The sequence below is a fragment of the Lactuca sativa genome, chromosome 6 (genome assembly GCF_002870075.4).
Source record: "Lactuca sativa cultivar Salinas chromosome 6, Lsat_Salinas_v11, whole genome shotgun sequence".
Classification (NCBI taxonomy): Eukaryota; Viridiplantae; Streptophyta; class Magnoliopsida; order Asterales; family Asteraceae; genus Lactuca; species Lactuca sativa.
Window position 1 is genome coordinate 195,953,600 of NC_056628.2, and position 15,038 is coordinate 195,968,637.

At 41.4% G+C, this 15,038-nt stretch overlaps 1 pseudogene; it reads right to left on the reverse strand.

The window, feature by feature from the left end:
- The window catches only part of LOC111908803 (arginine biosynthesis bifunctional protein ArgJ, chloroplastic-like), a 30,841-nt pseudogene extending 17,368 nt beyond the window's left edge, over window positions 1–13,473 (reverse strand).
- Window positions 13,474–15,038: the final 1,565 nt, after the last annotated feature.

A 15,038-nucleotide genomic window follows, 5' to 3' on the forward strand; every position in this document is an offset into this window, starting at 1 on the left:
CAAGCCCTTCCAGGGTGAGACTTTGAGGAGGACTCGGTCTCCCACCTGAAATTCCAAAGGTTTCCTTCGCTTATCAGCGTAGCTCTTCTGTCGGTCTCTGGAGGCTTTCAATCGTTCACGGATCTGAACGATTTTCTCTGTTGTTTCCCGAATGATCTCCGGACCGGTGAGAGTACTGTCAGAAGTTTGCCCCCTGGCTAATTGGGTATCACCCACCTCAGCCCAGCACAGAGGGGATCTGCACTTACGGCCGTAGAGAGCTTCAAATGGAGCAGCCTTGATGCTCGTGTGATAACTGTTATTATAGGAAAACTCGACAAGGGGTAAATGAGTATCCCATGCCTTCCCAAAGTCAATCACGCAGGCTCGCAACATATCTTCTAGAGTTTGGATGGTCCTCTCACTCTGTCCGTCGGTCTGAGGATGGTAGGCTGTGCTCATGTCCAGCCTCGTTCCTAGGGAATGTTGTAGTGATTGCCAAAATCTTGAGGTGAACCTACTATCTCTATCGGAGATAATGGACATAGGTACACCATGTAGCCGTACGATTTCCCTAATGTATGTTCTTGTAAGCTTCTCCATCTTGTCGGTTTCTTTGATGGGCAGGAAGTGTGCAGACTTGGTCAATCTATCAACGATGACCCATATGGTGTCAAGTCCACCCGTTGTCTTGGGCAACTTGGTTATGAAATCCATAGTGATCCGCTCCCACTTCCATTCCGGGATCTCTGGTTGCTGCAATAAACCAGAGGGCTTCTGGTACTCGACCTTAACCTTTGCGCAAGTAAGGCATTTACTTACGAAGGTAGCAATCTCTGCTTTCATATTAGGCCACCAGTATAGCTTCTTAAGATCCAGATACATCTTATCTGAACCTGGGTGGACGGAATACCGAGTGTTGTGCGCCTCGGTCATGACCAAGTCTCGGAAGCCACCATGTTTCGGTGTCCAGATCTGGTTCATGAAAAATAAAGCTCCGTCACCCTTGGCTTCTAAATTCTTGTCCATTCCTCTCAGGGATTCACTTGACACATTTTCAGATTTCATGGCCTCAAGTTGAGCCGCCTGAATTTGCTTAGTCAGGTGTGAATGGATGGTTATCGATAATGATTTGACTTTGCGACCAGAATATTCCTTCCGACTTAGGGCGTCTGCTACTACGTTGGCTTTACCCGGATGATAACGAATATCGCATTCGTAATCACTGAGTAGCTCGACCCATCGTCGTTGTCTCATGTTGAGCTCCTTCTGATCGAAAATGTGTTGTAAACTTTTGTGGTCGGTAAAGATAGTGCTCTTCGTTCCATACAAGTAATGTCTCCAGATCTTCAGAGCAAATACTACTGCTCCTAGTTCAAGATCGTGGGTCGTGTAGTTAACCTCGTGTGTCTTCAATTGTCTTGAGGCGTAGGCGATGACCTTACCTCGCTGCATCAGAACACATCCGAGTCCTTGGTTTGATGCATCGCAATAAACTACGAAGTCTTCTATTCCTTCGGGAAGGGATAGTATTGGTGCGGTGCACAAGGCTCGTTTGAGCGTTTGGAACGCTCTTTCTTGTTTCTCTTCCCAGTCAAAGGCCACACCTTTCTGGGTTAGGGTTGTAAGAGGCTTCGCTATTCGTGAGAAGTTCTGAATGAACCTGCGGTAGTAGCCAGCGAGACCTAGAAATTGACGAATTTCTGTAGGAGTCTTCGGTGCTGACCAGTTCTCAATGGCCTTAATTTTGGATGGGTCCACGTGGATTCCCTCTTCGCTTACCACGTGTCCTAAGAATTCGACTCTTCGGATCCAAAATTCACATTTCGAGAACTTCGCATAAAGTTTCTCTTTTCGTAATGTCCCTAGAACTTGTCGCAGATGATCGCCATGTTCTTTCTTACTTCGGGAGTAGATTAGGATGTCGTCAATGAAAACGATGACGAACTGATCCAAGTAGGGTCGGCATACTCTATTCATCAGATCCATGAAGACTGCGGGCGCATTGGTCAATCCGAATGGCATCACCACGAACTCGTAATGTCCGTAACGAGTTCGGAAGGCGGTCTTCGGCACATCCTCCTCTAGCACTCGTAACTGGTGATATCCGGATCTCAGATCAATCTTAGAAAAATAGTTCGCCCCTTGCAGTTGGTCGAATAGATCATCTATGCGTGGTAGAGGATAACGATTCTTGACCGTCAGTTTGTTGAGTTCTCTGTAGTCAATACACATACGGAAGGATCCGTCCTTCTTCTTAACAAACAAGACTGGTGCTCCCCAAGGTGAGAAACTTGGCCTTATAAAGCCCTTGCTGAGCAGTTCGTTAAGTTGACCAGAGAGTTCTTGCATCTCGGCTGGTGCTAAACGGTAGGGCGACTTGGCTACTGGGGTAGCTCCTGGGACTAAGTCGATTCTGAATTCGACTTGTCGTTGCGGAGGTAATCCGGGTAGTTCTTCTGGGAAAATGTCGGGGAAGTCGCTCACTACAGGGAGGTTCTTTAGTTCTTTCGTTTCTAGGTTCGTGTCGACGACGTGAGCAAGGAATGCGTGGTATTCCTTACCCAAGTATTTCTGTGCTTGAATACTTGATATGATGCGAAGACTTGCACCGGGTTTGTCGCCATAGACTATAAGAGTTTCGTTAGACGGGAGGTTTAGACAGACTGCTTTCTCGAAGCACATGATGTCGGCACGGTGAAGGCTTAACCAGTCCATGCCAATGATGACGTCGAAACTCTTTATTGAGACTGGCATGAGGTCGATTGGAAATGAATGGTTGTCTAGAGTTAGGGTACAACCTAAGTATATGCTACTCGTGTTTTCAGTTTTTCCATTAGCCATTTCTACTGTGAATAGTTCTTTGAGTGCGTGCGGTGGTTGATTAAGCATGCGAGCAAATTTATGGTTTACGAAGCTTCGCTCCGCTCCACTATCGAATAGAATGCATGCATAGGAGTTATCGAGGAGGAACGTACCGGTCACCACTGTCGGTTCAGCAACTGCTTCCCCGTGGCCAATAGCTAGTACCCTCCCTGCTCCTCCAGCATTCCTCGCTTTGGGGCAGTCCCTCTTAAAGTGGCCTGCTTCGCCACATCCATAGCAGGTTGGGCTCGCGCCAGAGCCAGGGACTTGGTTGATAGGTTGTGCCGGGAACTTACAGAATCGGACGGTGTGTCCTTTCCTGTTGCAGTTAGAGCACTGCAATTCACGGCAGGGGCCATTGTGGTGGTAGCTGCATTTGGTGCACTTGGGCGAACTTCCAGCATACCGACTCACCGGAGCAGTAGTAGCAGCAGTAGGGGTTACTGCGGCATGAATTGCCACTAATTGCTGCTTTTTGGCAGCCTGATGTTTCTTCCTTTCATCCCAGAATTTCCGCTTAGTATCGGCGGGTTTGGAGGGTTCCGGGATGGCTAGGGTGGTTGTGGTTGCAGGGGTTTTGACTCCATGGTCAATGAGTCGTTGTGCCAATCGTTTGGCACTGTCGAAGGTAGCGGGGTTTGACGCTAGCACATTCCCCTGATACGGAGGCACTAGTCCCCATATGTACCTCTCGATCTTCTTCCCCTCGGTGGGAACCATATTGGGGCAGAGGGCCACCAGCTCGCTGAATCGGGCAGTATAAGCGACCACATTGGTGCCCTTCATCGACAGGTTCCAGAGTTCCTGCTCCAGTTTCTGGATCTCGCCCCTCGGGCAGTATTCCTCAGTCATGAGGTCTTTCATTGTTTCCCAGCCCATGTCGTTGGCTACGACGAGAGTTAGGGCTTTGACGTGGCCGTTCCACCACGTTAGGGCTTTACCCTCAAAGGTGCAGGCGGCATATTTCACCTTGCACGCAGCAGGGCATGAACAAATTTCGAAGACTGATTCAGTCTTCTCGAACCATTGCGAGAGGGCAATGACTCCGCCGGTGCCATAGAAAGGCTTCGGCTTGCAGTTTGTAAAATCCTTGTAAGAGCACTCCCTTGAGCGCACAGGGATTTCGATCGGAATAGATTCCACAGGGGTTCCACCTCTGCTGGCATCAGAAGAGTGATACTGAGCCATGGCGGTTGCCACTGCTGCAGCTACGACAGCATTCAGGGCTACAGTATCGATGACCGGAGGCGGAGGAGGTGGTGGAGGTGCAGGATTATTCCTATTCCTTGGAGACTTGCGAGGAGGCATCCTTCAGCTGAAAGTTTAAAAAGATAAGAAAGATGGTAAGAATCAATTTGTAAGCAACGCGAGAGTGACACATGGACTAACTAAACATAGTTCAACAGTTGAAAGGGTGCTTGAAACCACAACAAGCATTATTAGAAAGCACAAGTGTATAGATTTTTCCCCAGATAGATAGATCTCAAAAATTTACTGGTATTACTGATGTAATAAGTTCAGGGAAAATCGACCTAACAGTAGGTCATACATCATACCATATAGAAAAGTTTGACAGTCCTTAGATTTCAAATTTGAGTACGGAAAGTTAGAAATATTTTTCACACAAGTGCTACTTGGAGCACAGATGTTAAAGGCTATTCTTTAATTACAAGACGGAGATGTACTAGACATTAACCAACGGCGATGGGAAAAATCCCGGGCGAGTACTGCGGTCGGACACTTGACGAGACACCTCTTTGAATGGGTCGATCCTAAGTCCTCTGACGAGCTCGAAGTTCCAATAATTCAGCTCGTCAGGCAGCCAACTGCTACTGCAGGGTTTTATTTGTCCTCCGGGTCCGTTCCATGTCTTCTTCAAGACGGCGGATGCTGACTGTGTTGACACCTGAGTCGGCATCAATCTCTATGACCCGGTCGACGGCTGTTCTACCTTGCTCGACAATACGAGCTATTCTGCGGATAATGACAGGCAGAGCTCGGTCAGTAGAGCCACCATCGCTGACGTTGTAGAAGGTTCGGTCCCCAAAGTATGGTAAGGGTTGTTGTTCGGGGCTTGACCTACAATCGGTAGGTTGTTGACTTCAGGCTCGGAGTCGGACCCATCTGAAAAGCCTTCTGCGAGGTGATTATCCAAAGGGATTGGATGATCAACTTCGGGCTCTTCATAGATCCACCCGATATTGCCTTCATTGGGAAAGTACGGGTCGCCATGATGGATATCTAGCCATCAAGATCTATGCGAGAATAGAGGTATAAGAATATAGTATACGTGTAACTAGTAGCGCAAAATACTCCTATAGTATTTTAAGTTTAAGTTCTATTGATCTCCTTGTGGTAGTGTTGGTAAGTTTTTAGACTTGCTAACCTATCACAACCATTCTAAGGCATGTGCTAATCACTCCTAGGATCAGCATAGTTGATCAGGCTATGCCATTTCCAGGACTGACCATACATCCCCGAGCTTACTTGTGATATTTAACAATCGTAATACTTTTGTTCTTGTCATTGCGACACTTATTTTAGTATGAATGCAGACTAGTATACTTAGTTAAATATTTTATTATTTTAAGTATAGACTCTTGGTCAGAGTTTAGTCCCTAATGGGTTTATAGTTTAGTATATCTTTTATGGGTTGATATACTCAATTCACTATAAACAATGCTCTGATACCAATCTGTCACACCCCAAAACCAAGAACGGCGGAAACGTTCTGGAGCGGAGGACGTCATGTAAGGTAATCACAACACAGTAAATGTAAATAGGCAAACAACATCATCCATTGCATTAAATATATAAATTTAATACATGCGTGTTTTGTACAGTTTTAGACACCAAAAATATAACGTAAATCAAAATAATAAAATGATGAGTCTTGAGTACGCTCCATCATCTCAAAAGCTGGCATCGGTACCTGTCTACTGATGACCTGAGAATACAAGTTATTTTGAAAGAGTTTATCAGCATTAAGCTGGTGAGTTCATAAGTGTTTTAGTGTCAATGTTCATTTTCAAAAACGTTTGAACTTGTCCCAAAGTATAAGTTTGTAAAAATGTAAATACATGTTTAAAAGTATTTGCAAAAGTTTGAATCTCTCAGAAAATCCTATATTTTCTATAAAAGTAACCTTCTACCAAGGCTTAATAGTTTTGTAAACTCGTCTGTTGTAAAAGTGTGTGATTACCCAAGTATAACTATCATTTGATAAAATATAGTTTGTACATTAATGCTTAAGTGAGATTATCACCAAAATATGTAATGGGTAAATCATTGTAGTACTGTAGTTTTGTATAATAAGAACTACTGTTGTACTAATTACTACTACCTTAAACCGGATTTATATTAAGGTATAATGTGATAATTGCACCATACTATCGACTGATAACAACGACATAAAGAACGGTCGTAATAACGGAATGACGTTTGGCACCCGCAGACCTGCAGGTCCGGCTGTAGCTAGCAGCAAGGTGTAGGATAGTCAATCCAGTATAGATCTATACGCAAACTCAACGCTCTCCCTCCAAGAGAATTCTGGCTACAACTCGGGCCATGACATTTAAGGCATGCTCCGATACAGTGGATCACATTTGTTATCGTATCCTTGCATGTGTGATGAAATGTTTCTTGTTCTAGTATAGTTGTATATGTTCTCGTAGTATAGTTGTATATATTCCCTTCCTAGTATAGACTCATGAATGAACTGACTCATTGATCTAGCAGTTGTAATAGTATGATTCTGTGTTACCCCGATGGTAACTTGTTAACAGTGTGTTTAGTACGTATGATTATGGAAGTACTTTTATGTCTATATATGTATATTTGATATATAATTAATATGGAAACGACCTTCGGATGGTCACCCAAAATCCTATCAGACCACATCCAAATCGAGGAAAAGGAAACAAGGTGGATAGCCTTCCTAAGCCTTTTAAACATTATTTATACGTCTATACATATATGGGCATGCAATTTGTAATTTAAAAACATAAATAAGTGTTTATAAGACATTTGAAACATAAGTATATTTTATTAAAGAAAGATTAACTTGATGTCAATCTATAAAACAATTTGAAGGCGTAGATTTGATTAAAACAGTTTAAGTATAAGGAACATTTGCTTAAATCACAGTTGCAGTGTAAATTCGAATAGTAAATGGGTTTGGAAAACATTTAGAAGTAAAACAGTTTGATATATATAGTTTGAATAGTGATAAAACCACTGATTTCCCTAGTTATTAATCACATGTGATTAGAGCAATCATAAGTGATTGAAACAATAACTATAAGTAATTAACTTGTATTCCCCCCCTTTGAAAGCATATAAACACATTTAGAATATTTAACAGGTTGATTAGGGGGTATGAAACTCACTTGATTGATTGAAGAAAGCGAGATGGAAAACCGGGCAGAGTCTCGTCTCAGAAAACGGATTTTTCTCGGGATTCTCGGGAATCTTGGGAGTAAAATCGACCCTCGGGACTTGAGCAAAAAGACCAGAGCTTCGGGTTATAACGGGCACGGAAAACGAGACAAAGTTGTGAGAGAGAGGAGAGAAATGAGCAACATTTTCGGAAAGCCTCGCATCCTATTTATAGGAAGGCTGAACCGCCTCCGAACGCGGGGCGTACGCTCGTACGCAGCGCGTACGCGTACGTCATGCATGACCGAAGCCTCGACTGCCTCGGTTCGGATGGGACGGGTTGCTGGGTACGCGGGTCGGATGGGACGGCGGGTCGGATGGGACGTCGGGTCGGACGGGTCGGAGCTTCGGACGGGTCGGACGGGTTAGAACTCTTCGGATAGTGCGACGTGGACGATCCGAGACCCTCGATCTTAGTACGCGGGGCGTATGAAGGTACGCAGGGCGTACTTCGGTCCAATCCGATGACTCCCCTTCGGATATTACCGGGAATTTATAATTAAATTTTTATTTATTTTAAATAAACTTCAAAAATTCATATCTCTCTCATACGAACTCCGTTTTTGACGTTCTTTATATCCACGCGAAGGTGAGACCATGATCTACGACTTTCGTTTAGATTCCGTTGGCAAATTCCGAAATTATTTTTATTATTTATTTATTAAAATGACGTGATTAAGGAATTTCTTCAAGATTTCATAACTTCCTCATCCGGAGTCAGATTTGGACGTTCTTTTTATGTACGCAAACCTCGATATGATTCCTATTACTTTATTTAATCCGAATAAGATTTTAGGAAGGTTACATTTTGACCTAAATTTGATCGGTTTTACATTACATTGACCCGAAATATCGGGTTGTCACACATAGCCTTACGGATTTGATTACCCCTGGGCCCAAAGTGTGAGTCTGGATTGCCTTCCAAGCCCTCAGCTCACATCTGGATTGCCACCGAGCCCACAGTATGAGTCTCCCTCAGCTCGTATCTGGAATGCTCCCGGTTTTGTTGGTTACCGCTTGGAGTAGTATCACCTCACCCCATCCCACATAAGATGTCGACATATAGCACAACTTATGCACATACTGATAATCACATAATGCTACAGGTAGTCCTACAGATCTACCTAACTGGCCTAGAAACTAGCATGCAACACTAACTCATACTCCACATACTACCAACTGCTAGGTTATCATATCCACTAGGCATACAGACAATCAGATAATAACACAGGTAGTCCTATAGATCTACCAACTGGCATACCAACAAACATGCAAACTAACTCATACTCAATCATGATGCCACTCATAGGATAACATATCCAATGGGTCTGCCTTGGTTCTCAGACCCCTTAGTATAGTGAGGTAACTCACCTCGCAAGTAGTGCAGAAGTACTGCAAATCTCGGACTGCTGTCTCACCGGAAATCCCACACTACCACATAATAAATGTTAAGTTAATACCCATCATGACCTTCTTGACTAAATGTCCCCACCATGCTCATAAATTCCCAGAATTCCCCAGAAGTCCAGTAGTCAACCATTGGTCAATGTCAAAATCAACTAACAAGGTCAACAATCCATTTTGACCTCAAGTCGTTGAGTACCCTCAGCTACTCACCGAGTTCCTGGCATAACTCGCCAACTCGTAGAGTCACTTGAGTAACTCGCCGAGTTTCTAGTGTCAGTGGTCGTAAAATCCTCGGTCTACTCGTCGAGTTTTCCCATACAATTCGCCGTGTTCTTACGTGTCCAAAGTTGGGAAAACCCTAGCCGACAAGTCGAGTCACTCATCTGACTTGCCCAGCCCACGATAATCTTCATCGGACTCGCCGAGTGGACCATGCGACTCGCCGAGTCCCTTCAGTCCTTCATCCATTCAGAGGCTTTTTAAGCAATGCTAAGGCTCCAAAATGCATATCCAGCTTCCCAAGGAATGTTTATCGCGTAAAGTTGCAAACTTTACGTGCATGAAAAGCTCTAAAGTCTAAAAATGACAAAACCAAGCTTGTAAAGAAGTCTCACACTTGAGGGAAAGCTCATACTTGCCAAAGCTGATAACTTTATGGATCTAGAGGCAAAAGGGAGTCCAAATCTGAAGTTGCAACTTTAGATCTTGGGTCAAACATAAGAGACCTTTCGTAAAACCCACCCAAACACTACTAGAAAAAAGGCCTTTTACGACGCTCATTGCACGTCGTAAAATGCTCAGACGACGCGCAAATGCGTGTCAAGGAAGGCCCTGTCATAAAGAGAGACGACGCGCTTTAGACGACGCGCATTTACGACGGGCATTTATGACGCGCATTTACGACGCGCGGTTATGACACGCAATGCGTATCAAGGAAGGCCCTGTCATAAAGGAAGACGACACGCATTTGCGTGTCGTAACCTTACGACGCGCGTGTTTATGACACGCAATGCGTATCAAGGAAGCCCCTGTCAAGAAAGGCCATGTCATAAATGAAGATGACACACATTTTTGCGTATCATAATTTTAAATGTTTAAAAAAATATTATTTATAGATTTGCTTATTTTCAAATTAAATTTGTATTTAATGTTTAATAATAGATAATAAAATACCATATACAAAAATAGAATCCATTGCATAAATTTAATGTCATACAAATAATCGTTCCATGGAAAGATAAAACAAATTAATAGAAGTTGTAACAAAAATTTACAAACAAATGGTAGCAAATATGTTATCAAAATTCCTACATTAATTAGTGCTAAGCTCTGATCCTCCGGTTGAATTCTGCAGTCAGGAAATGATTAAGACAAGTACACATTATTATAAATTTCATTTATGATCCTCAAATAAAAAATAAAGCAACTACATATATTATTGGCCATGAGAGAAGTAACCTTATAATAGATCTCAATAAGCACATTGTTGCGAGCTGCCTGCAGAAAACCATGGCATACATAAAGACATGAGCATGAGCTTTGTTGTTGCTTTTATAAAAAAATGAACTTATTCTATAGGTTATAAGATATAGTATAAATTTTTAACTTTTAAGCATTTTATAGCTAGCATAAAGTAGAATTTGGAATCATTAAGAATATAATGAGTACTTTGTTGTTGGAAGAAGCCTAACCATTGCATAATATTTTGACTCAAACAGGAAAAAGTGGCAAATTTACCTGTACAAAGCTAGAGACAGAAAGAAGTGGCTTCTCTCCAATCTTCTGATTTCTAGCCTGAAAATTAACAAAGAATTTAGCAACTTGTAAGGAATAAGGGAAAAAAGTACTACACTAAGTTTAGAACTTAAAAATCAATTAAGATAACATGCAAATAATGAAAGCAGAATACCTAATAACTAGGCCAACAAGTTAGCATCATATATATTCAGGTGTAAACAGATGAAAGATAAGTTTAGGTCACACAAAAGTTTTCCAAAACAAAAGCAGAAGATAAATATAATAAAATTAAGAAATGAAGAACATACATGTATTAGAAACATGACAAGTGCAAAGATAACTTTTGCAACTTTTGTCAGAAAGTTAACACTGATGGGGCTAAAATTGAATCTCCCATCAACCTTAGACATGTACACCAAAATTGGCTGTAAAAGATGATCAATTTAGTGAGGTATTGATCAATTATGTAACATGGAAACAGTACACAACTAACTATACCTAAATATTATCCGGTCAACGATGCATGGAATTTAAAGAGTTGTTTATGTTATGTGAAAGATATGTACTATAAATAGATACACAAAACACGTTCTTTATCTTGTCTTCCGGGATAAAGAACATTTTGCCCTTATTTTGAGTTATCTATTATTCTCTTATTGTAATTATGTATTATATACCCTTGTTCAGAAATAAGGTTATTTTGATCATTTTTAAATATCACCTAAAATATTACTCTTGTTCAAAATATGTTATTTAAAGCAAGAATGAAATTAACCTAATTTATCATGTCACCGAGATAAAACTAGAGAGAAGAAATGACGAAAATACACTTGTGTTCATAACAAGAGCAGAATCAACCTAATTTATTTTGGGTGGAACGTGAACGGGGGGTGGACCAGGAAAAGGGTTAGCATGGGGATGTGATTTAAGTTATGATTATGTCAAAATTAATTATGCAACCTCTTTAGGCCCGGACAATCTTGATAAATGTTGGTCAAGCAAATGCAGCCACTGTAATTTTTTACTTAACTTTTTTGTTACCCGTAATGTAAAATGACGTAAATGAACACAGTGAGGTTTACACTTTACATACATTGGAAAGGGCATATGAGCAGTCTATTACATCTTGGTAACCTGCATCCCCCTGTAAGGGCATATACGTCATTTTACATCACGGGTAACAAAAAGTTAAGTAAAAAATTACCGTGGCTGCATTTGCTTGACCAGCATTTACAAGACTGCCTGGGCCTAAAGAGGTTGCATAATTAATCTTGACATAATCATAACTTAAATCACATCCCCATGCTAACCCTGTTCCTGGTCCATCCCCTGTTCACGTTCCACCCAAAATAAACAAATAAATAACACAAGTTTCTTTTTTATTTAATGCAGAAAGAATGACTTAATAATAAAGTTACCTATGGATATCTGAATTTTGACAGTGCCATGAGCATCACCAGCCTCTTTCAGGTAATTACTAGCTGCTGCCCTGGAACACTCCCGCATTTTCAGTAGTTCAATTATCATGTATCATGTATCATGTATGGTGTTACTGTTACCTATCAAATGGAAGTGGCTGGCCTCCTTCCATAAGTAGAATATCTCCAAGTGCTATTCTAAAGGCATTTGAGTCAAAAAAAAAATCCCCACACACCCTGCAGCACAGGCTATCCGCCCCCAATTTGGATCCCTACCATAAATTACCACCTGATAAAACCAACCATAAAAAATCATCATTATATCATTGGAAGTAGTTATTTCACCTTGAAATAACAACATATTAACCATCATGCCTTGGTAAGTGAAGAAGATGCCACTGAACGTGCAATCTTTGCTGCTTCACTTTCACTCGCTGCACCACTTACTGTCACCTGCATAATTTCTCATTTCCATAAATACCCTTCTGCCCTCCCCCCCCCCCCCCCCCCCCCAAAAAAAAACAGACCTCTATCAAACATGTTGCCCCTTCTCCATCCTATGCTATTGATTTGGCAAGCCCTTGCATTACCTTAACAAAAAAAACACTTGTAAAATGCATGTAACAACAAAAGGGTAAATTGGTAATTTAAACATACCGCATCAAGGCACATTTGTAGTTGGTTTCCTTCAGAACTATGTAATGATGATATGCTGTTTGATCCAGATAAACCACTAGCCAAAGCAATAATGGTATCATTGGTGCTAGTATCCCCATCTACCTACAACATTTTAGTTATTAATACACACATGTCACTGTTGGTTAAACGACTAAAATACCCTTTAATGATGCTACTACTTATAGTAATTTGGTTGAAACTTCGATTCACAGCAACCTGAACCATCTTTCGCTAGATGTCAGTATCTACACGAGCATCAGTCGTTATAACCTGAAAATTGACATTTTTTTTGAATCAATTAAAATTTTTTTACAAAACATTTTGTGGTAATAAATTAATAATATGGAAATATTAGTACATACACCAAGAAGTGTTCCCATGTTTGGGTGGATCATTCTGGAACCTTTTGCCATTCCCCCGATTCTTATACCGCTTCCACCAACCTTAAAAAAATAACTTTTTTTAATAAAATGATAATAAATGAAATAAAAAAAAATAAGCAAATAAATATAAATATGATACCTCAAACTCTACTACTACACTCTTGCTCACAATATCAATTGTTTTTATTGCTACATCTGGTGCATCTATCTCCTCTAACCATGCATATTCATCTTCTTTTCCATCAATCAACTCATCTCCACTTCCTGTCATTCCAATAAAGAATACAACAACCTTTACAAATTCACAAAATCAAGTAACAGATTATGCTCAACTTACCAAAACTGGAGTAGGGGTAATCTCGGTAATAAGTACATTTTCTTCCGGAATATTCTTCATACGGAGGTGTGAGAATGTCAAGTACAGCACAAGAGGTTATGGCAGTGAAGCAATGGAGGTTCCCTCCTGTTTCTGGATATGAAACTGAAGTGCTACATGGTGCTGGCAGGAGTTTGTCCACTGACAACTTCGCTAACCTAACTATTACATGAATTCCATCAACACTTTGCATTTTTGCACTTAAATTAAATGTTTTAAATATAGGTACAGAGATGATTTTTTCTGTAGAGTTAATTATGTTTCTAATCATTATGGAAGAACTAGAATCAGACCTGGAGCTCGAACAATTCCCTTTGAATCCTTGGTGAGTGGTGGTTCAACTCTGTTATGTAGTAAGTAAGACATGGATTAAATTATTAATTCTTGATCAGTTAATCTCTCAAATCCTTGATGAATCCACTGCCTGGCGGTGTGTGATTCGAGGCGACGATGTGATTGTCTTTCAACAGATGTTTCGACGTCCGATTGACACGGGTGAGCTTCGGGATCGACTTCTGGAGATATTTTCAAGCAAAGAACCGATGAAGTATCGACAAGAAAAGGTTACTTACATTTACTGAGATGTGGTTGAAAGCCCTAGTTCTTTTCGTCGAATTTGTGAAGACATGACCTGAGATGGAAGGATATGGAAACGGTGAAGAGAGAGAAAGAGAGAAGAAGGCAAGTGAGGAAGGAAGGAAGGGGCGTTGATAACTAGGGTAAGGCGGCAGTCGGGACGGGTAAGGAAGGAGCATCGATAAGATAATTAGGGCAAGAGGGAAACAACCATCGAAATCGACAATGTCGTCTCCGAAATTCACCGGAAAGCACCTCCATTCATCATCACCGGCAGATCCATCCCAGTCTCCCTTCTTTCCGTCACTTCTCACAATAGAGAAAAAAGAGGGGAGAGTCGATGCAAAAAAAAGGTAGAAAAGAAAGGCGGCTTTTCAAAATTTTAGGGTTTTGTTTTCCCCCGTTATCTTCTCAAGGCGCGTTTCACTAAAATTATAAAGCGACACCGACAGAGGACGCGCGTTTAACATAAAGCGCCCTCCGTGTTTTTAATTTTTTTTATTGAGACACTAATTTAAGGGCACGCAAAAATGCGTGCCCTCTATCCTTCAAATTTTGGAAGGATGACATTATTTTTAAGGGCGCATAAAAATGCGTATCGTAAATCAGCGAGTGTCATTGTTTGCGCGTCATTAAAGGGTATTTTTCTTGTAGTGAAAAGAGATTTAAGATGAAATAAGCCAAGGTAGAAACCTAATACCTTCAAAAGGGTGCCAAATGGAGTAGATCTTTGCTTCCCACGAGTTTCCATGCTTCAGTTTACTTGTTTCCCAAGTGTTTCTTCACCAAGATTCCTCTTCTAAGCTTTAACACACCAAAGAAACACACACACACGATTTAGGGTTTAAGGGTGCTAAGGAGTTGTAAAGGGGAGGCTGGGGGAGGCCAATGATCCTTTAAATAAGGTGCAATACGCCGAAATTTAGGGTTCATCTGTCAGGTCCTACTCGTCGAGTCCCTTTTTGGACTCGGCGAGTAGGTCACTAAAACTCATGGACTAACCTGCTGCTACTCGATGAGTAGGGCAACCAACTTGTCGAGTAGACCTTGGATTCAAGAAAATTCTTACATAAAATTAATACCTGAGAATCGGGGCATTATAATTCTCCCCCACTTGAACTAGATTTCGCCCTCGAAGTATGCCGTGGTGAACAGCTCCAGATACTGCTCCCACATCTCGGC